Source organism: Gossypium arboreum, chromosome 11 (genome assembly GCF_025698485.1).
Source record: "Gossypium arboreum isolate Shixiya-1 chromosome 11, ASM2569848v2, whole genome shotgun sequence".
Lineage (NCBI taxonomy): Eukaryota > Viridiplantae > Streptophyta > Magnoliopsida > Malvales > Malvaceae > Gossypium > Gossypium arboreum.
The window spans coordinates 120,236,979-120,259,893 of NC_069080.1; the positions used below are offsets into that span (position 1 = coordinate 120,236,979).

The following is a 22,915-nucleotide window of genomic DNA, read 5'->3' on the forward strand; positions in this document are numbered from 1 at the left end:
CCCCAACTTACGGGACATGATTTTTTATCTTGATCAACTCAAAATGAGAACGCATCCTCATTAAAAATTCAATTTAGATCAGATTTCTTTCAATACCATCAAGTAGCACGATGCAAAAAGGGATCGTATTTTAAATTCCCTTTGAATTTTCAATTTTCAACATCAAAACATCAAGTAATCAACTAGGTACGAATTTTGGGAGTTATGAGGGTGTTAATCCTTCCTCACACGTAACCGACTCCCGAACCTATTTTCTTAGATTTTGTAGGGTAAAAATCATTATTTCAGTAAACCTAACCTTTTACAATTAAATTTTGAGGTGATCCAATCACACCTAAATAAAAAGGATTTGTGGCGACTCCATTTTCGTTTTTCAAAGTAAAGTCGATTCCAAAAAGGTTTCGACAGTAACAAAAGTGATTTGTTTGTGAATCAAAGAAAACATCTCTTTGAAGAAAGTGATTGGTTTGTTTCTTATTACCCATAATAGCATTATTGGTTCTTTTTACAACCTCCACTAGACTAGACAATGAAGATAGCAATAAGTTTTGTATATAAAGTTGAAATTCTTCCAACATTCCTCAGAAGCACACTTTGATCAGCTCTTTCTCATAATGATCTTCTTGTATATTTAAAACCTTTTTTTTAAACATTGAATGTAATTCATACGTCTTATTTTGGCTTTTGATACTCTCTCCTTAAATCAATGAAAGTAACATTTCTCTGGAGTAAAGAATAATTTCTCTTTAAACATAGAACACATTTGACTCTATAACTCAACAGAACCAGGAGTAAGGTTGACATACTAGGTGTATGTCTTCTCTGTCAAAGACTTAGAAAATTCTTTCAACTTTAGGTTATCATCCAACCTAGGTAATTTAAGTATTTACACAAACTCCATCACATGTTGACGGGCATAACTTGTTTTCCCATTGAATTACTTGAACTTTTGGACTAGTGTAGTCATTAGGATATGGCTATGCAGCTACTTTAGTTGGGCATGGTAGCTTGAGATCAAGCTCATTAAAGCTCAAGCTCTTATTCTTCTCCTCAAGTAACCTTTGAAGCTCCTCCTTAATGACATAACCCTAAGAAGCAGTCTCAAAAGCAATTATGGTAGAGGCACCAACAATAACAGTAGAAGCACCAAGATTAGTGAGAGTAGCTTGAGCAATAGTGATAAAAGGATTAGCAATGTTTGTGATTCTAGATGATTAAGGATTAACAAGCGTGTTGCCTCCATTGTTGGTATTCATGTTTGGAAGAGTTGTTCCATCAAAAGTATTTTTGCCTCCATTTATAGGTTGAACTTGTTATGTTGAAAAAGACATTAGCTTAGAAATAGTTTTCATCATTTGCTTATTGTTTTCCTCTAAAGTTTGCATTCTCTCTTGAGAAGCTTGAGTCCTGTTCACTAGTTCTTAGGTGTAGGTAGGAACAAGAATGTCTTGATTTCCAGTATAGTTATCCATGTTTTCAGGTAAAAGATGTGTAGAAAATTTTCACCTAATGTAGCCACTCCTCTCCAGTGGAGTTGCCAAAATGTAAAGAGTTCTTTGGTGGAAAGAGGAAGCATTGCAAACAAGTGAGCGAGATGTACCAGAAGAAAACAAAGAGATAAACTAGAGTAGATTTGGTAACACTGAGCACAACAGTAGATGGTGGTTGGAAAAACAGAGAAAAGGAAAAGTGGCTGAAGATCAAGCTCAACAAAGAAATAAGTTGAGAGGATTTTAAAGAGAGCTTGGAGAGTTCAAGCTGCTAAAATGCCAATAGTCTCCCTACTAGTTTTGGAGGGATCCGATTTATAATCTTAAGAATGGGAATTACAAAGCTGACAGTTATTAGAAGTAATGAAATTAATTTTTAGTTACAATGACATTAATGGTAACACTTAATGTTACAAGAAAATGTTAAGAGGAAACCTCCTAACTACTTTCATAACTAATCCACCAAGCCAAGCTCTCCAGAACATCCAAAAAGTTAAGATAACTCAAGAACCCTATCATATCTTAGGGTTACTTTCACTTCTACTTTAGTGAAATAGTATCATGTGAAACATCTTTCGCAAGATGAAGGTTGTTCTTGAACATGTGTTATTCTAATTTGTTCAAAACATGGGTTGTTCTCAATATAATTGTTCCTAATGTAAAGATTGTTCTGAATAAAAGTTGTTATGTGAATACTTTGTCGGAAGAGCTTGTTCTAGTTTATGACTTTTGGAAAAAATAATTGTTCTAAATAAAAATTGTTTTGAACAATATTTGTTCTTGAACGCCATCATTCTAAATAAGAGTTATTCTCAAATGACTGGATGTAAATTATTCTAAATTGAAGTCTTGTTCTTAATAGAGTTAATCTAGAATTATTCTCAAACAAAATTTGTTCAGAACAACTATTTTAAATAATTATTGTTGTTTTGAAAGAGATAATAAGTGAAACAACCTTATTTATTATTCCAAGCTTGATAACAGATTTGATGGAACGGAAACTAAAACCAACTATCTACACTTTTATCAACTGGTGGACGCAATTAATTCTGTAGGATGGAATAACTTTAGAAGATGAAAATATTCTACCTTTCATTAAAACCAGTAAACTTGTGGATATGCACATCAAGGAAGAGTCAATGTATCGCAAGTGAAATCTGATCCATCACACTTCTCTTCCATTAAAATGAACGGAAGCACAGAAAATAACGTGTTTTTCAGTGATTCTCTCAAGTAGTATTAAATGACTGAAGAATAAGCAAATTTTAGATGTCTTTTGATGTTTCATATGGCAAATAAAGGAATAAATCCAGCCAAACCAAACTCTGTAGTACTCTTCACACTTCACAGGCCTAATTCCTATAAATACTTGGATTATAGCCCCAAAACAAGCCTAAACAAAACCATCAATATTGTCTTAATATCTGCAATCTGCATGACCTCCAAAGGTGCTCTTCCACACTACGCCCCCAAGGCCCTACCAGGGTCAGCCAACCAATCAAACCTGCTTCCAACAGACACAGTCTTCGCCCTTCCAAGCCATTATACCTTCATTCTCCAACAATGGAAAATGCGAAACGACTCACAAATACATGACCTTAGGTGTCATTGTACTATGTTCACTTGCTTGCTTCTTCTGATCTTTCACTGACAACTTTGTGGGCAAGGATGGCAAGCTTAACTATGGTATTGCCACAATCAATGGACTTGGGTTTTCAACGATGAGGATGATGATGATCTCGACATGGAGAAAAACCAGGAAGAAGCTGAGAAAATGCTAAAGAAGTATAGACTCACTGCCATAGATTTTATACATGCCTGTTGCTCCTTAACTTTGTTTTTAGTGCTTGCTTGTAGCAGCTTTAATGTTCAAGGTTGTTTCTTTCCTGAATAGGGGCCTAATGGTAATGCATCTAGCAGCTTTAATGTTCAAGGTTGTTTCTTTCCTGAATAGGGGCCTAATGGTAATGCATCGATGACAAATTTGCCATTAGCAGCTGGGATTTTGGCCAGTGGGTTGTTCATGCTTTTCCCAACTAAACTAAGAGGATTTGGTATGCTGACAAGCCCGATCATGGCAATAGAAACGAAGAGAAACAAACCCGGGAAATAGCTAACAAGGAGCCCCTGCCAAAACCTAAATGAGCTATTCACAAGGAAGAGGTCTAAGACTAAGAGACTTGCAGATTGGAAATAAATCATCGTAATTATAATTACAAAGTCTCTTATCTTTAATTATCAGTTAGTACAGTATGGTTTAATGGATATTAAGTTAAACTTATTGCATGTATCTATCTATATTAATAACATATTCTTGCATAAACGGTAAACCACATCAAACCATTTGTTCCACTTTTGACTCATAGCGAATAACTAAAAGTTGCGAAGGAAATGGTTATTCGGTGCCTTGCATAAAACATACATAAAATAAAGAGAAATTTACTTGATTAAGCCGGTACAATGATAAAATATATTACATTCTTAAAAATAATATTTAAATTTAAATCTCAGAGATAAAATTGTTAAGAGAAATAATTACAAATTCTAAAAAAAAATTAATTTCCATCGATTGTGAAATGAACATGGAAAAAATAAAAGTTAAATTACATCAATAGTCATTCAACTTTGGGTAGCTGACAAAACAGTCATTCAAGTTTCAATTCAGTCACTCAACTTTCAAAAAATAACAAAACAGCCATTTTAACCATTTTCTGTTACATACGTAACAAAAAAGTGGCATAGGCATCCTACTGTGAAAACGACCTCAATTTAAAACCCTAGCTGGGAATAAAAGAAAAAAAAAAGAAGAAGCATACGAGAAAAAGAAGAAGAAGAAGAGGAGGAAGAGAAGAAGAAGAGAAAATTTCCAAAGCTCCACTCATCACCAATGGCGTATCAACATTACCTTCAGCTCCTTAAACCTACTTTCAAACCCCTAGAATCCATCAATCCAAAATCTCATTAGGGTTTCTCAAATTTTGTTTTCATCTATAGAGGAGAAGAAAGACCCATAGAGGAGAAGTGGTGGCCAAAATTTCATCTATATCTGACAGTGGAGATGGTAGATGGGGGTATTTTTATTTCTCAAATTTTCGACATGTTTTTTTGTCTTCTCCAATTTTGCAACAATGGCTTTGCTTTTGGATTCTTCCAAACAATCCCTTCTCCCAACCTTCCTTTACCCTTCCCCTAACTCTTTCTCTCTTGATCGATTCCACGATGCCAACAACTCTGCCTTCGCTGCTTCGCACGAATCTCTAAATGCCAACAACCTAATCAATCTTGAGTTCCCTTTCAGCAAGTTCAACCTGGTTGAATTTCCCCATCACTTCTCATTCTTCGATTCTTCTGTTCTTTGGCAAGAACCATTTTTTCTTCATGGCTTAAACAAGGTGAGCTTTTTTTAGGTGCTTTCCAAACATCTTTTGATCTAGATTGTTGATTGTTGAATGGATGATTGGATGATTGAGATAAGGTGGTGGTGGTTTGGAGGTCAACGATGGTGATACCAAAGATGGTTATGGCAGAGGCATTGACAGTAAGATTCTTAGGATGGAGAAGAAGAAGTATAAACATATTGGGCCATTTATGTAAAAAGTAAAAAAATATTGGGCCATATGTTAAAAACGAAAAAAGAAGGACGAAAAAAATAGTCACTGACTTTGCCTTGTCCAATGTGGCAAGTTAACTGGCTACGTCACCTATCCTGTTAGGTCTGTAACAGAAAATGTTAATGAGTGTCTGATTTTTACTTTTTGATAACATTATTAATTGTTTTGTTATTTTTAGTGATTGAATTGAAACCTAAGTGATTGTTTTGTTAATTACCCCAATATTGAGTGACAGTTTGTGCAATTTACCCAAAATAAAATGTTTTTTATTACGTGATTATTATATAATTAATAATATTTTCTTTTGTATTTTATAGTTGAAATGTTTAATTATTATATTTTAAATTTCTAAATTAAAAAATGAAAATGAAAAGAGCTTGAAATTGAGTTTTAGCAGGTAATCCGAAAAGGATTTGGAGTGTAAAGAAAGCATTAAAAAAAAATTATAACCAAGGTTTCTTCCATAGTTGTTTTATGGTTCATGAAGAGTAATTTTTTGGGGATTTATGACTACCTCTTCTAACAATGTCGTCTTTAATATTTGAATTTATATTTTTCAAAATTACAATATATTTTACCACTGCACCCAACACAAATTAATAAGAAAACATTTATTTTGCTTAAAACATGAGCATGCTCCGTTAACTATTATGCGTTACACAAAAAGTGATCCAAAGTTAGAGCGTGAACATGTCTTATCAATTTTTCTTTTTACCCTTGTTTTGATTTCCTTATATAAGTTTCCATTTGATTATATTTATTTTATTTTATTTTTAAAGAGATAATATTTATCTCTAATTTATTTTATCTTAACTTTAGAAATCAATTTGCTATATAAAAGAAATAAATTTAGGTGGAAGAGGAATGAAAATATTTAAGAGTTACAGTTATATTTACTTGTTATGATTCTAGTTGAAAGAAAATTAAAATTTTGATTATTTGGAGTAATTAAAATTTTCACTCATAAGTAGCAAAGCAAGTATTTAGTTGTGTGAAATGCCAAATATTGATGATGCATATGTGTGGAGTTACACAGTTGGTCACAATAGCAATTAACTTCACTCGTAATCATTGTAGTTAGTGGAGTAGTTCATTTCTTTTTTCAATTAACATGGTCAGACCTAATCACCTTTATCATCCATCCTAATCAACAAGCATATATCAAAGCCAAGCTCTAAAAATATCAAGATGTGCATGACAGTCACTTAATCAAAGAGATAAAAACATAAATGTTGATTGGCTTAAAATCTCACAAAAACGTTCTTCTCCATTAAATCCTTAACATTCTTAATTCAAATAAATTATCAGAATTTAACTATTCATCTTTAATATAACATTTGGTACTTAAACTTGATATTTATCTTAATTTAGTATTTAATTTCTTTTGTCTAATTTGATACCTAAATTTAACTTTTTTTCTAATTTGGTATCTAATCTTTTTTTATTATTTGATTTAGTACTTTCAACTTGTCAAACATTTTACAAATTACTCCAATAAACTAACAATATTTTTATAAGATGACATGTCACAAATAATATGATTATTTTGGTATTTTATATGTTCAATTATTTTTAATTTTATTTATTTAATTATTTTATTAATTGAAAATAATGAATATTTTAAATTTTGAATTTTAAAACTCTATTTTTCTTATTTAATATTAATTCATTAAGCATAGCTCAATACCTATTTTTTTAATATGAATTTCGTCTAATACTAATCGTATTTTTGTAGTATAACAAAAAAAATATCATTAGTATTTTACGTAATTTGTATAGATACCGAATTGAACTTAAAAAAATCTTAGGTATCAAATTAGAAAAATGCCAAGTTCAGTACTAAATTGGCCCAAAAAATTTAGGTACCAAATTAGAAAAAAGTGTCAAGTTCAGATATCAAATTGAGACAAAAAATTTAATAACAAATTAAAAATACTAAATTTAAATATCAAATATTATATTAAGTCAATACTTTATTCATTAAATTGTTTTTATTTAAGGAGAAGTATAAAATGAAACCCGAAGTGAAAAAGAAAAAGCTACAAACAAAACTATAACACACTTTAGATTTTGAAAATTAATTTAATTTCCTGACACCCTGGTCATAAGTTTCACTCAAAGTTTAGAAAAAGAATTTCTTTTTTTGCAAAATGACATAAATCATAAATTAATTAAAATCTAAAAAAAAAAACAACTAATGCTTAAAGGAATTAAAATTAAAATTTCGGGTTGCCTCCAAAAAAAAAAAGAAAAAGAAAAAAAAGAAACACTTCATTAATGTCTTTGGCTAGAGATGGTTGCTCTGTTTGTTTCATTTATGTTATAGTCTTACAAATGGGTTTCTCTTTCTCCTATAAATGTGTATTTCATACTAAAGGGTAAGGGTTTAATTTCATTCATGGTGCCTGCAAATTTTGTAGTCCTTCAAAAGTGAGATTTGTTTTTTTAATAATCTCATAATATATTCTGATCATATTTATTTTTTTGACACAATACGTAGAACTACCCATTGTCCCTTCCCAACTTATAAATAGTGAGGATTATAAATTTCAACTCACTCAAACCCACATTTTCCTACATTGACAACAGTACTTATGCCGATCGAACTGAAAATAAATCAACAAAAGTGAGATTTGTATGAACTATTATGTCGAAAACCTTTTTTAAAGTCGACTTTTTTTAAAAAAATGAAAATGGGAGTTGCCACCAATCTTTTTTTATGAGGTGTGATCGGGTCACCTCGTAATTTGATCACTTTAATAAACGGTTTGATTTACTAAAACAACGATTTTTGGTCTATAAACTTCGAGAAATGAGTTCGGGAGTCGATTATACACGAGAAATGATTAGCACCCTCGTAACACCCAAAATTAGTACATAGTTGATTAATTAATGTCTTAGTGTCGAAAGATGAAAACTTGAAAGGGGTTTAAAATGCGATCCCTCTTTGTATTAATGTTATTTTTACTTAAAAATTGCTTGGGTAAATCGAAAAGTATGTTAAAGACCCTCTCATCTCGGGTAACAAAATGTCATATCCTATAAGTTAGAATACGACACCTCGAATATTTGAGAATAAACTTGCCTTTTATTTTTTATTCAAATCTCATATATTTTAATTTTAAAAGGATATTCGGTTATTTAGGTTCAACGAGAAAATCGAAACCCCATAAGTTAGGGTACGACTTCTCGAATCTCCAAATATGAAACATTGCCTATTTTTAAAATTTTCTTTTTATGCATTGAGCAAAAATTAACGTAACACTTAAAATGGTATAAATTTTAGTTTATTCGGTATGGTATAAAAACGACTAAAAGTAAGAAAAAAAAAGTCATGCTTAGTTAATAATAATAATGCGACATAAATTAATAGTAATAATGGCATGATATACTTAATAAAGTATAAAAGTATAATGATAATAATGAATCATGATGCTAATATGCGTAAATAAAAAATAAAAATGATAATAACAACAATAATAATGGTAACAAAAGCATAATAATAATAATAATAATAATAATAATAATAATAATAATAAAATCTAAAGTTTGAAATATATTGAAAGTAGTAAATAAATACATAAAAAGGCACAATAAAAGAAAATATAAAAAAGCCAATGGTAAAAATAAAATAAAGGAAATATTCAGTAAATAAATAAGTGAATATCAATAAAATATTTGATTAAAATTGAAGCTAAATAAATAAATAAAAAATAAAAAATAACAAATGACATAGTTTATAAAAAAATTAAAGTTAAATAAACCAAGGATCGAATTGAAATTGAAATAAAAATAAAGGGTATAAATTATAAATAACAAAGTAGACTAATAAGGATTAAAATATAACTCGCTAAAAATGACAGGGACTAAATAGGAAAATAACCCTTGTCCATATGCGCACCGTTTCTCAGAGGACTAAAATAAAATAAAATTAAAATTTCATGGTAAAATTAAAAGGAAAAAAAGACTGATATGTGAATCTTCCAAAAAGCGGAAGGACCTATCGCGAAATAGATCATTAGTTAAAAGCACGTGGATCTTCTAGGCGGATCTGGTTGGACGCAGGTCAAAGGCCAAAACGATGCCGTTTTGGGCTATTGGAATCAGCCCCTAAACAACATCGTTTTACAAGGCTTATAAAAGCTAATTTTTAAAAAAAAATTCATTCTGGACCATTTCTCAAAAAAAAAAATGAGAGCTCTCTCTTTGCTCTCTCACCCTCTGAGCCGGTCGTCGGGCCACCATGGCTGCTACCGATCGCCAGTGACAGCGCCGCAGTCCACAGTGGCCGGAGAGCCCAAAAGCTCTGATTTCGAGCCCCTTTCGAAGGAAAAGCCTTCTCCTCTCAAAAAAGTCTAAAAAAACAATAAAAAACCTTCGATTCTTTTATAACCGTCGCGTCGTCCGTTCCAACAACCCCAAACCGAACCTTAATGGGTTATGGACTTTCAGCACCGGGGAGAACCTCCGATGATGAAGGGAGACGAAGCGTCTCAGGTAATTTTTCTTAGTTTATTTTATAGATATGTAAAAGGGCTTGAAAGATTTAAACTATAAAAAGGTCACCTCTTTTTTTGAATCTATATGCGATTACTATATCTTTTTGTATTTGATTTTCTTTGCATATTTCTTCTTTTTCTTTAAAAAATAAATAACAAGTTAAAAAAAATTAACTTTGAAGTTTTGATTTATGTTTTTTGATTACTCTAACCTTTGTAAAAAATTACATGTAGCTGTTATGACATTTTTTATAGTCGAAATACAAAACTGTCTGTTACAAATCTTTTGTTTTTTCTTTGTTGTCTCTTCTGCTTTGCGTGCCTGTTCTTCTTTACAGGCGACGGTGGCAGAGGGTGTGGTCAACAGTGGTGGCAAAAGGGTGTCAGACGGCATGCATGCTGACGTGGAGAAGCGGAGCGGCTGGATATTAGGGTTTTTTTACTGAAAATTTGTTTATGTGTTGTGGGCTAGGGCTTGTAACTTTAGTTTTTGTTTTTGTTTTTGTTTTGGGCTTATAATTTTGTATTTAGGCCAGCTGTTGTAAATGAACTCTTAATATTTAGACCATTAATATTATTTTTATTTTATGTTTTTATATTTGGGTTTCTAATTTGGGTCCGAACAGAATAGGCCCACTACATGTTAGTTTCAACTCATCATCGAATGCTTTTCTGGTTAAAAGAGTTAATAACAGCCATAACAAAAATATAAGATTCATCACTAAAATATCTCATAGCAACATAAATATTGAATTTAATTATCTTATCTCAAATTTCATAATAAATATACTATCATACCTATCCATTTTTGCTCTACATATTCTAAGAAAATGTTTTCCTAATAATTTTTTTCTTTAACTAGGATAATAATTATTTTTATATCAAGTACTAAAATAAATAAAAAGACCATACCATTTTTTTTTTGGTAGACAAAAGGTAGCTAGAAGTAAACCAGCCAGAAAGAAAACCAATTATTGCAGCATACTATTGGTGTCTATAGCCTTAACTGCAATTGTAACTTCAGCAGACTCAGCAGGGTGAAATATATTATTATACTAAAAATAAAGTGTTAGAAATTAAGTGATTCAAATCCCGTCATTTGTTGAAAAAATAAATATAATGACAAAATAAAATAATTTGTGGGAACGAAAGGCTGAGGGCCATGTAGAACTATACAGCACAACAAGTTGAATTCGTATATATAGAACTATTTTTCGTCTATTTAACTTTGATAAGAACAGAGTTTTTCAACCCTTAAATATATATAATCGAAACTCTTTTTGTATCATTTATTTTTCAACATTAGTGAATTTCTCCTCCTCTACCTGTAATTTTTTTCTAAAATAATTTTCACGTAAAATCTATGTGTTTTTATTTTTATTTTCTTATTATTTTACGATTATTCAACTATCATTATCGACATTTATTATAACATAAAGGATTTTGTGGCATAAACATTTGAGCCCTATGAGAGGGGACGAATATAAAACAAAGAGTCTTTTTGGTACATAATCAAGTGGTTTATTGAGAAGGGTATTGAAATACTTAATGCTTATCTTTACAAAATAAAATCCAGTCCACTGCCAACTTTTTCCTCAACATGCATGAAAAAGACAGTATTGTAAACCCGAAGACAAAATGGAAGTATATATATGATAAAGAATAATACAATAAATATATATACCAGATAAGAAGATTATATCTTTTATTGAAAAGGACTTGATCGATTGCAAGAAGGAGAAAGCCAAATTATTCCGAATGTGTCTTGGCTTTTGCCATGTGCTTGACTAGTCTTTGTTGCCAAAGTAATTAAGATTCAACCCACATAATATAAATTCCAAATATTCATCAATTTGAATGTAAAAGAGGTGAATTATTATATTATATTATATTATACAATAGAATTAGTGTTATTTTCTGTCGATGATGCTTTTACTCATTTAGCGGGACTGAATGTATATCTTACCACGTCATACTAACAGACAAGAGGACCTTCCCTACAAATACTCTGAAGATAGATTAAGAAGGGATCGATCTTCTAGCACTGTAAAGTTACTCTGAGCAAGTGTTTTTTTAATTAGCCTATTCTCTTATCCTTGCTTAGGCTCTTGGCCTCTTTAGGTGAATCAATCTCTTCTACATCGTGATCTCCTCTTTGTCATCCTCTCTTGTTGTATCCTATATCAACAATTGGTGTGGTGAGAGTAGACGAAAATATCTTAAAATCATAATGATGCGACCAATAACCCCATAAACAAAATCAATGACACTAACCCTGCCAACTCCTCCACTCCAATGAAAAACAATGACTCTGCCAACTGTTAGTACAAAACTCCGGTGAGTAAAATCTTGAACACATAAACGGAACTCGAATAGAAAATGAAGAAATAGGACAAGGCTCCAAGGAGTGTATCAAGCCACTATCTTTAAGGTTATATTCACCCCACCTATATTTGGTGTGCAAAAGAGTTTCAAGCAAATTAACCTCGAGGATACAATAAAGCCAATGACTATTTGGGTTTTGCATTGACGAGAATAGTCCACTGAGCAATGAATAACAAAAAAAAATTCAATTTCTACAAAGAATTTCTACAGTAACTCTTTATAGAACAATATAATAATATTAGAAAATGATGAAGGGTAGAACTTTTAGAACTTGTTGGTGTAATTTTCAAATGAAATCTCATTCCTATTTATAGGAATTTTCATATCTCTTCATAGAGACATCTTTCAACAGGTATCTTTCTAAACAATAATGTCTTTAAAAAACATATAATTATTCATTTAATATTATAACTATTCAAATACTATTGTTTGAATAGTTATAATTTTTTTTTTCAAAAATTAAATGATATAACTTTTGACCAATGACCAAAAGATTTATTTTTTAATTAATTGCACCCATTCATTTATAGTTATTGGAACACTATAAATATTTGAAAATGTTCCAACACCAACACTGAACTTCCCTCAACCTAAACCAAGACATCAACTCACCTAACCATGTCCACCATGGAAGCCTTGACCTAACTCTTGAATGTCCTAAACACTCTCTCGACTAACCCAGTTATTGTGCCCTCCCCTTCAATTCCCAATACCCCATCATCTCTTACTACCCCACAATATCCTAAAGATGACCTTATAAAGCAAATTCTCTCTTGCTTTGCTTTCCAACCTTAACCCACTGTTGTGATTGTTCCTCCAGTTCAAGCTTCCTAGCAACAACTCTTTGGTTCTCAACACCATGTTACTAAGATGCAAGAAAAAATGTGTCTTATGGAGTTATGCTAAAGGCTAAAGGTTCTAAGTTTGATGAAGTTTTTTGGAGCTATGCTAATGAACCGTTAGCCCCTTCTGTGTTAACTCATAGCCTTTTCCATTTATTTGAAGTTCCCTAACATTTCTTGTATTGGTGCAAGTGACCCAAAGGACGACTTAGCTCACTAAAACAAACACATGAATATTCTTCGGGCCTTTGATGTTGTGAAATATGGGGCTTTCTCTATAACCCTTTTTAGCGCCGCTTCGTAATGGTACTTATCGCTTCCCTCGAGGTCCATCAACAACTTTGATTATTTAGTCAGGTTACTAATGAGCATATTTTTAGCAAACAAAACCCCACAGCAATCCCAGCATATCTTATGTCCACATGGCAGAAAGAGAACGAATCCCTCTGTGATTTCATAAAGAGAATTAATGTTTCTAATGCTCTAGCCATTCAAGCCTTTTTAGTCGGAACTACTCATAAGTTTTTCCTATTCCACCTCATTAGTAACCTTCCAGAGTAGTTATCTCAATTATACAAAATGGTTCACCGTTTCACGAAGGGTGATCAAATAGACATGGGTCAAGTCAAATCGTTGGCACAAGAAACCCAAAGGTCCTACTTTCACAAACGATGTTCACCTCCACATCACTATCAAGCTCTAGAACGCCAGTACCAACCTATGTGAAGGGCTGTTCTGATAATATAACCCTCTATAATAAGGGATAGACAGATGTTTAATACTATCGGGCCATATTGTCACTCAGGACCCGTGAAGGACAATCGTCCTAACCAATATCAATGAGAACATGTTTTGTATAATCGTCATCATACATACTATTAACTTAATTGTTTCCTTGCCATCATATTTGACCAAGATGAGTATCGGGGAATCTTACCAAACCTTCCCACTATACCCTTCAACCTGTGCCGAGGTGACTCACCCTTTCATTACTGTTATCATAATGCTAAAGGCTATACTATGAATCGATGTGTCCAACTTACAGATGCCATTCAGAATGCTATCTGAAAGGGCCAATTGCAACAACATGTGGTTCGAGATGCCTACCCGTTAAATAAGGCAAATGATCAAGAAGTGGAATTATAGATGCCTTGATAGGTTGCAAGAAAGAATGGGCCACCTCGAGCTCCAAATAGAAGGCTCACCAGCAGAGCATTATATCTGTCTCTACATCAATCAAAAAGCCTAGATCTTTTCCTTGGAGTTTGAGATTTTCAGAGGTAGATGAATGGGAAGTTCTAAATGTACAAGGAGATGATCCTTTTATTGTCTTAGCCACTATTTCATCCTTCCAGGTTAATAGAATCCTAGTAGACACAAGAAGTTCAGTGGATATTCTAATGGCTAAGACATTTAACAAGATGAGTCTCAAGGACATAACATTAATAAAAGTCAGTCTAGTATATGACTTCGCCAATTAGCCAATCAGTATTAAGGGATCCATCACTTTCCTGATGGTATTAGGCAACAAAGAGCATACAATCACACAGATAGTTGACTTTTTAGTGGTGGACCAACCAGTACCATATAATGCAATCTTTGGGAGGTTGATAATGTAGATGGCCAAAATGGTCATGGCCACTTTCTGTATTGAGCCAAATCATACTGTTAGTGAAGTTTTTAATTACCAATGCATTGGGATAGCTTTAATATATAGTTATAGATGAACCTTTCTAAAATATAATTTAAAAGAAAGAAATTAAAATAAAAAACTAAATATTTGTAGTGCATTTAGTATTCTTAATATGATGTACTTATGCATTTAAATTTTATTTTACATATAACTTAATCTATTTTTCATTTTAATATCATAGATATTTTATATGTTATTATTAGTTAGTTTCATATCATAATTTTTTTTAATATTAATCTCATTATAGGTTTTTATCATCTCTCTTTTTAATACAATGTCTAAAACTACTCATAGCCCCTCCCTAATCCTTAAATAGGAGGATAATGCGCTTTCGTGCACTCGAACTCACATTCTCTTGCACTAGCAATAAAGCCGATGTCAATTGAATTAAAACTCAATCGATAATATCGTTTTTTATTTTTAAACATATATATAATTTGTTAGAATTAAATTACCCGAATCCTTATTTAAAAAAATACAGTGGTAAAATAAAATAAAAGTAAAATCCATATAGAACTACACTTCTTTTATTTTATTTTAGAATAAGGTTTTTAAATCTTATTAAACTCCATCTATTTTATATTAATTAGAATAAGGTGTTTCAATCTTACTAGAATATGGCTTCACAAGCCTATAAATAGACATAATCTATTCCTCTTGTAATCATTCGAATTCGACATAGTTAATTTTCTTCTCTTTTGCCCATGGTTTTTTTCCCAAAAGGGTTTCCACGTAAAATCTGTGTTCTTTATTTTATTTTATTTTTTATTTTATTTTATTTTCACAAATTAGTATCCAAGCTTCTGGGTAGTTCATCTCGATCATGGTAATGGCGTCTTTGAAGTATGAAATTCCGTTGTTGGATCGAAACACCAGATTTACGTTATGGCAGATTAAGATGCAAGCAGTTCTTGCACAGATGGATCTGGAGGATGCCTTGCTAAGGATAGATAAGATGCCTTCGACATTAACAGATGAAGAGAATAAGCGTAAGGATCTAAAGGCGTTAACACAATTACATCTGCATTTGTCCAATGAAATTTTGCAGGATGTGATGAAGGAGAAGACCGCCGCTGCATTATGGAAGAGGCTAGAACAAATATGTATGTCGAAAACTCTAACAAGCAAGTTGCATATGAAGCAACATCTTTATGCTCATCGTTTGGAGGAATATGGGTCTGTACACGAACACTTAATAGTGTTTAAAGAAATTCTCTCAAACTTGGAGGCCATGGAGGTTCAGTATGATAAGGAAGATCTAGAGTTGATTCTACTTTGTTCGTTGCCCTCGTCTTATTCAACCTTTAGAGACTCGATTTTATATAGCCGCGAGTCACTCATAGTTGATGAGGTTTATGATTCTTTAACCTCGTATGATAAGATGAAACATCTTGTGGTTAAGCCCGACTCTCAGGAAGAGGGTCTCATTTTTCGTGGGAGACAAGATCGGAATACTGATGATGATCGTGGAATGACACAGGAATGGAATCCTCGCGGTAAATCTAAGGGTAGATCAAAGTCTTCAAACAGAGGTAAAACTTGTAACTTCTGCAAGAAGAAAAGATACATTAAATCTGAGTGCTATAAGCTACAGAACAAGATTAAAAGGGAGGCTACGAATCAAAAGGGAAAACAACCAGAAAATTTTGGTAAAGCTGCTGCTGTAGAAGACTACAACGATGGTGAACTTCTAGTCACTTCTGTCAACAATTCTAAAGTGAGCGAAGAGTGGATACTTGATTCAGGCTGCACCTTCCACATGAGTCCCAATCGGGATTGGTTTACAACTTATGAAACAATGTCTGAATGTGTTGTTTTGATGGGAAATAATGCTTCATGTAAAATCGCAGGTGTTGGAACAATTAAAGTTAAGATGTTTGATGAAGTTGTTAAAACACTTAGTGACGTGCAACATGTTCCAGAATTGAAGAGAAATTTAATTTCATTGAGTACTCTTGATTCAAAAGGGTACAAATACACAGCTAAAATTGGAGTTTTAAAGATTTCCAAAAGTTCCCTTGTTGTGATGAAAGGGCAGAGAAAGACTACCAAGTTATATGTTTTGTAGGGTTTTATTGTTACTAGTGATGTAGCTGTCGCTTCCTCTTCCTTGTCAGATGATGATATTACTAAACTTTGGCATATATGCCTAGGCATATGAGTGAGAATGGCATGACAGAATTGAGCAAATGAGGACTTCTTGATGGGCAAGGAATTTGCAAACTGAAGTTCTGTGAGCACTGTGTTTTTGGGAAGTAAAAGCGAGTTCGATTCACCAAGGAATCCATAACACGAAGAAAACGTTGGAGTATATTCATTCTGATCTGTGGGGGTCATCCAAAGTACCTTCAAGAGGTGGAGCTAATTATACGCTAACTTTTATTGATGATTTTTTCAGAAAAGTTTGGGCATTCTTCCTAAAGCAGAAAAGTGATGTGTTTTTCACATTTAAGTCTTGGAAAATTATGATTGAAAAACAGACGAAAAAACAAATAAAATACCCCCGCACAGAAAATGGCTTAGAGTTCTATTCTGATGAGTTTAATAGACTGTGCAAGTCAGAAGGGATCGTGAGACACTTGACAGTTCGTCATACTCCACAGAAAAAAGGTATTGCAGAACAAATGAACAGAACGATCATGGAAAAGGTTCGATGTATGTTTTCAAATGCCAACTTACTGAAGTCATTTTGGGCAGAAGCAGCTTCTACTGTAAGTTTTTTGATCAATCGATCTCAATCCATTGCCATTGAGAAAAAGACTCCACAAGAGGTATGGTCTGGTAATCCTGCTAATTATTCTACCTTAAAGATCTTTAGGTGTCCTACATATGCTCATGTTGATAATGGAAAATTGGAACTGAGATCCATTAAATATGTTTTTCTTAGTTATAAAGCCAGTGTAAAAGGGTATAAGTTATGGTGTCCTGAAAATAGAAAAGTTGTGATTAGCAGAGATGTCATTTTTGATGAACCTGCTATGCTACCTAACTTATCTCTTAAAGACTCTTCTAATAAAGAAAATCAAAAGCAGGTGGAGCATCAGATTAATACAGAGTCAGCCAGTATAAAAATTGAGAATAGAGTTACTTCTTCACCGCAATACTCTATCGCCAAAAACAGAACTAGAAGAGAAATTAAACCTCCAAAGAAGTATGTCGAGGCTAATCTAGTTGCTTATGCTTTAAATGTGGCTGAAGATATAGATGCGAATCAAGAGCCATCTAATTATTCTCAGGCAGTTAGCTGTGAAGACTCAGAAAAGTGGATGTTTGCTATGTAAGAAGAGATGGAATCACTCTACAAAAAAAGAACATGGGATCTTGTGAAACTTCCTAAAGGTAAAAAGGCTATTCGTTTTAAATGGGTGTTTAAAAAGAAATAAGGGACTCCAAGAGTTAAAGAACCCAGATATAAAGCAAGGCTTGTTGCAAAGGGTTACAGTTAAATTCCAGGAGTGGACTTCACAGATGTGTTCTCCCCAGTTGTTAAGCATAGTTCGATTCGATCTTTGCTTGGTATTGTGGCCATGCATGATTTGGAGCTTGAGCAGTTAGATGTAAAAATTGCATTTTTGCATGGAGAACTTGAGGAGGATATTTACATGCAACACCAGAGGGTTTTACAGTCTCAGAAAAAGAAGACTATGTTTGCTTGCTGAAAAAGTCTTTTTACGATTTGAAACAATCACCAAGACAGTGATACAAAAGGTTTGATTCCTTTATGACTTCTTATGATTTCAAAAGAAGTAGTTTTGACAGTTGTATTTCCTTTAAGAAAAGCAGTGATGGTTCTTTCGTATATCCACTTCTTTATGTTAATGACATATTGATAGCATCAAAAGATAAAAGAGAGATAAGAAAGGTCAAAGCCCAACTAAGTGAAGAATTTTAGATGAAAGATTTGGGACTAGCAAAGAAGTTACTTGGTATGGAGATTCTCAGAGATAGAAAAGCAAGTAAATTGTACCTAAGTCAGAAGGGGTACATTAAGAAAGTTCTTTGCAGGTTCAATATGCAGAGTGCTAAGCGTGTTAGTACTCTTTTAGCAGCCCATTTTAGACTTTCATCGGCTTTTTCTCCACAATCAGATGATGAGATTGAATACATGTCACATGTTTCATACTATACTGTAGTGGGACCTCTCATGTATGTTATGGTTTATTCACGTCCAGATTTATCATATGCAGTTAGTGCAGTTAGCAGATACATGGCGAATCCTGGTAAAGAACACTGGAAAACAGTTTAGTAGATTTTAAGATACTTACGAGGTACTACTGATGTCTGCTTACAGTTTGGAAGAACTAGAATGGAGTCATTGGGTATGTTGATGTTGATTTTGCTAGAGACCTTGATAGAAGAAGATCTCTCACAGGTTATGTCTTTACAATCGGAGGTCGTGCAATCAGTTGGAAAACAACTTTGCAAACTACAGTTGCTTTGTCTACCACTGAAGCTGAGTACATGGCGATTACTAGGGCTTGTAAAGAAGCTATTTGGTTGAAGGGACTCTTTAGTGAACTTAATGAAGACCTTCAAATTAGTATAGTATTTTGTGACAGTCAGAGTGCAATCTTCCTTACAAAAGATCAAATGTTTCATGAGAGAACAAAACACATTGATGTTCGGTATCATTTTGTTCGTGATATTATTGCTCGTGGTGATATTGTTGTGAGCAAAATTAGTACTCATGAAAATCATGCAGATATGATGACTAAGTCACTTCCTATAACCAAGTTTGAGCATTGCTTAGACTTGGTTGGTGTTCATTGTTGAAGTTAAACCTTTAAGGGGCTTTATGGAAGAGGTGGAGAACTTGTTCGTTGAGAGTTCGCGATGAAGAACTTGTTCATTGAGAATTCGTGTCAAGGTGGAGATTGTTAGAATTAAATGACCCGAATCCTTATTTAAATAAAATACAGTGGTAAAATAAAATAAAAGTAAAATCCATATAGAACTATATTTCTTTCATTTTACTTTAGAATAAGGTTTTTTAAACCTTATTAAACTCCATTTATTTTATATTGATTAAAATGAGGTGTTTCAATCTTACTAGAATATGGCTTTACAAGCCTATAAATAGACATAATCTATTCCTCTTGTAATCATTCGAATTCGACATAGTGAATTTTCTTCTCTCCTGCCCGTGGTTTTTTTCCCGAAAAGATTTTCATGTAAAATCTGTGTGTTATTTATTTTATTTTATATTCACATAATTTTTACATGTAAACATATATAATAAAATTTCTAATACATATACGTCTATTAGTCTGTTAAAGTCAACAGTCAGCCTTCTAAGAAAACGATTGAGTAAATGTTAAATGACACTAATTAGATTTTTTTATTTTTTTTATTTTTTTTTTGGGGGGGGGAGAGGGTGAGAATAAGAATGAAAGATATGGCTTTTTCATGACATGGCAAAATTAGATACACATAAATAAAGTGATATGGCAAAACTAGAACATATAAAACTTAACAATTAGACCACATTCACAAAAAAAATCTATTAGACCACATATATATATAATTATTTTCTTTCATATCTTGCATAAAATTCAAGTAATTTCCAAAAAGAAAACAAGCAAAATTCCAATTAGTTTGACCCTACTTCAAAAGCTTTAGCCAACAGACATTCACTTTTCTCAACTTGGTCAATTTCCGCCAATTTGTTATATTGGACAATAGTAAATGTTCTTATACTTGAAAATATTGAAGTTTTTTTTTTTTTCTGAACTTTTGGATATGAATACATATAATAATAAGAAAAAGGTGGTCACAGAGTTTCTGGGCTTTGTTTAATATATATATCATATAGATATGAAATTACTATTTTTGGTGGCGCATAGGAGACCATACAATGGTTTAGAAGATATTTATGTGCACAACAGCACAAAAATTTTAGGATAAGAATCTCGCAAAAATGTGGTTTTTTTCTGAAGTAATATTAGATGAAAGCATTGTTTTTATGTTCAATTTATTCAATGTACCATTTGGCTGCTTTTGGTTACGGAAAGAAATAATCACGATGGAATATTGGAATATATATATAATATATATATATATATATATATATATATATATTTGTTGAAGGAATGATTTCGAGAAAGAAATCTTTGAAGTATTATTTATTGGGTAGATCAATTGATTTTTCACATGGTCAGTATTGTTCTTGAGTTATATTGGAGTTTTGTCTCTCACCCCTTTGAGAGTCAACGTACCATGAGTGATTTAGTTCTTTGAGGGGAAACACCTAAAGAAAATGGGCCATATGTGGGTACACGATCAACAACCAATAGGGCAAGATATGGTCACACTCAGTGTACCAAGCTGCTCATGACATGTTGGCTCTTGCAAGAGACAATTTGACACGACCCGAGGACAATATCGATCAATATTAGGAGACCAATCAACTACCAAACATTTAACACTTTAAAGAAATTTTTCGTGTACCTTAAGTTGCTCAATAATATTATCAATTTTTTATTAAACTATTAAAAGAGATTTTAAAAATTTTAAGAATTTAAGTCTTGTGGGTTTAATCTAACTTTTATTATACAATATTTGTAATTATTTGCAAGCAATAATAAACAAAATCTACAAGATGAACAAATTCACTTAAACAAAGAAAGTTTAAGTTAATTATAACTCTGTAAGTGATTATGTGTCAAAGTAAAATTTCTCATGTCACAAAGGAAATAATAATTTTGCATGCCTTGTCATTAGTTTTTTAATTAAATTAAATTAATTAAAAATAATTAAACACTTTTAAAATTCTTTTACAAAGAGATTTTATGCTATAAGAATTGTAATATTTTAGATCAATCAAAAGATAAATAATAAAATTATATTATTTTAAATAAAATTAATTATGTGATAATAAATTATTATTTTATTCCTAATTAATTTAAATTTATTGTAAGATAAATAATAAATAAAAGAGATAAATCATTTTACATATAATTTACTTTTGAGGAATTTATATTCTATAAGATAATCATTCAAGAATGTTGCCTTAACATTCATTTGTTAGATCTTGTACCTAGAAGCAATTCTAATGGATAAGAGTATGTGAATAAACTTGAGTATTGCTACAAATGAGAATGTTTCCTCATAATGTACGCTTTCTTTCTACGTGGACCCCTTAACTACAAGTCTGGGTTTAAAGGTTTCAATCATTCCCTCCGCATTTTTTTTGTCTATTATACATTCATTTACACCTTATGAGTTTTATACCTTTCAATAAGTTTAAAAGTTTTTAAATTGTATTCGATTTAATTGAATCCATTGGGACATCCATGTCCTTCTTCCAAAGCTTGGAATCAACATCTTGCAGAACATATTTGTAAGTAAGTGGATTGTCCTCTTCATGTTCAATGATTCCTATTTAGTAAACCTAACCATCATACATGAAAATTTTGGTCTCCTAGAAACTCTCCCACTACGTCGAGGCTCCTTATGTTTTTTTGTAGGTCTTTCATTTGTATTGGGATCTAAGATCGAAACTTGAGAGCTTATTTTATTTCCCAATAGCTCCTTGAATACCAATTTACTTTGTGATTTAAGATAATTTGTATAACTTTCCTCAAAGAATGTTGCATGAGTGTTAACCATTTGGTCCTTCAAGTTATAGAATAATCCTATCACACCTAAAAAAGTCAAAGCTTAAGTTGTAATAGTGGCCTTGCAGACTAAATTGAAAAGTTTTCTATCTGGGCGAGCTCTAACATAAATAAGAGCAATTAGCGAACTGAATAATAAAATATTGGATTTCAACCTTTAGTTCCGTTACGTTTGAACTAGAAATCTACTAGTGGGAGACAGGATGATTAGGGATGCCTACACTTGGTTGTTGAATTGATATTGGTGAAAGAAGTGTTGGAGAATTATATAAGGGAGAGACATTGTTCTCTGGTGTTTTTCTTTCCTTTTTTTTTTGTTCTTTCTTCATCTTTTTCATTGGTCTAGTTGTAAGAGGGAAAGATTAAAGAGCGGTCTACATGGAGGAAAGAAGTTAAAGTTTATGCATGAGTAGCTGAAAAATTTCGTAGCTGGTAAGCTTCTTAACCTCGCTGTATTAGTTGATTTAAAAAAAAAAAGAAGTTAAGGATTTCAGTTAATCCATTGATTCCATTCTGTATTGGGTAAAGTTGTGGATAATCGTTAAATTGCCTTTGCATGCAAAAAAAATATGGTTCTTATGATTATAAATTATCTTTGTGGGATTTATGAAATGGTTGTTATGTTTAGTTGAGTAAGGAGGCTCAAGTAGCAAAGGAAATGCTAAGTAGATAGATTTGGTATCAACTTCCAAGTGAGTTCCAGAACTCAAGTCTTAAATGGATATTTAATTTTCTAGTATCGTGTTGGGTATGTTAACTTATTTTCTACAAATAATGAA

The 22,915-nt window shown here is 32.1% G+C and overlaps 1 long non-coding RNA gene across 1 annotated transcript; it reads left to right on the forward strand.

Annotated features, from left to right (window-relative positions):
• The first annotated feature begins 9,271 nt into the window (after window positions 1–9,271).
• Window positions 9,272–10,196, forward strand: LOC128283597 (uncharacterized). The gene is made up of 2 exons (XR_008273980.1): window positions 9,272–9,598; window positions 9,939–10,196. It is a non-coding gene; the product is annotated as an uncharacterized LOC128283597 (long non-coding RNA).
• Window positions 10,197–22,915: the final 12,719 nt, after the last annotated feature.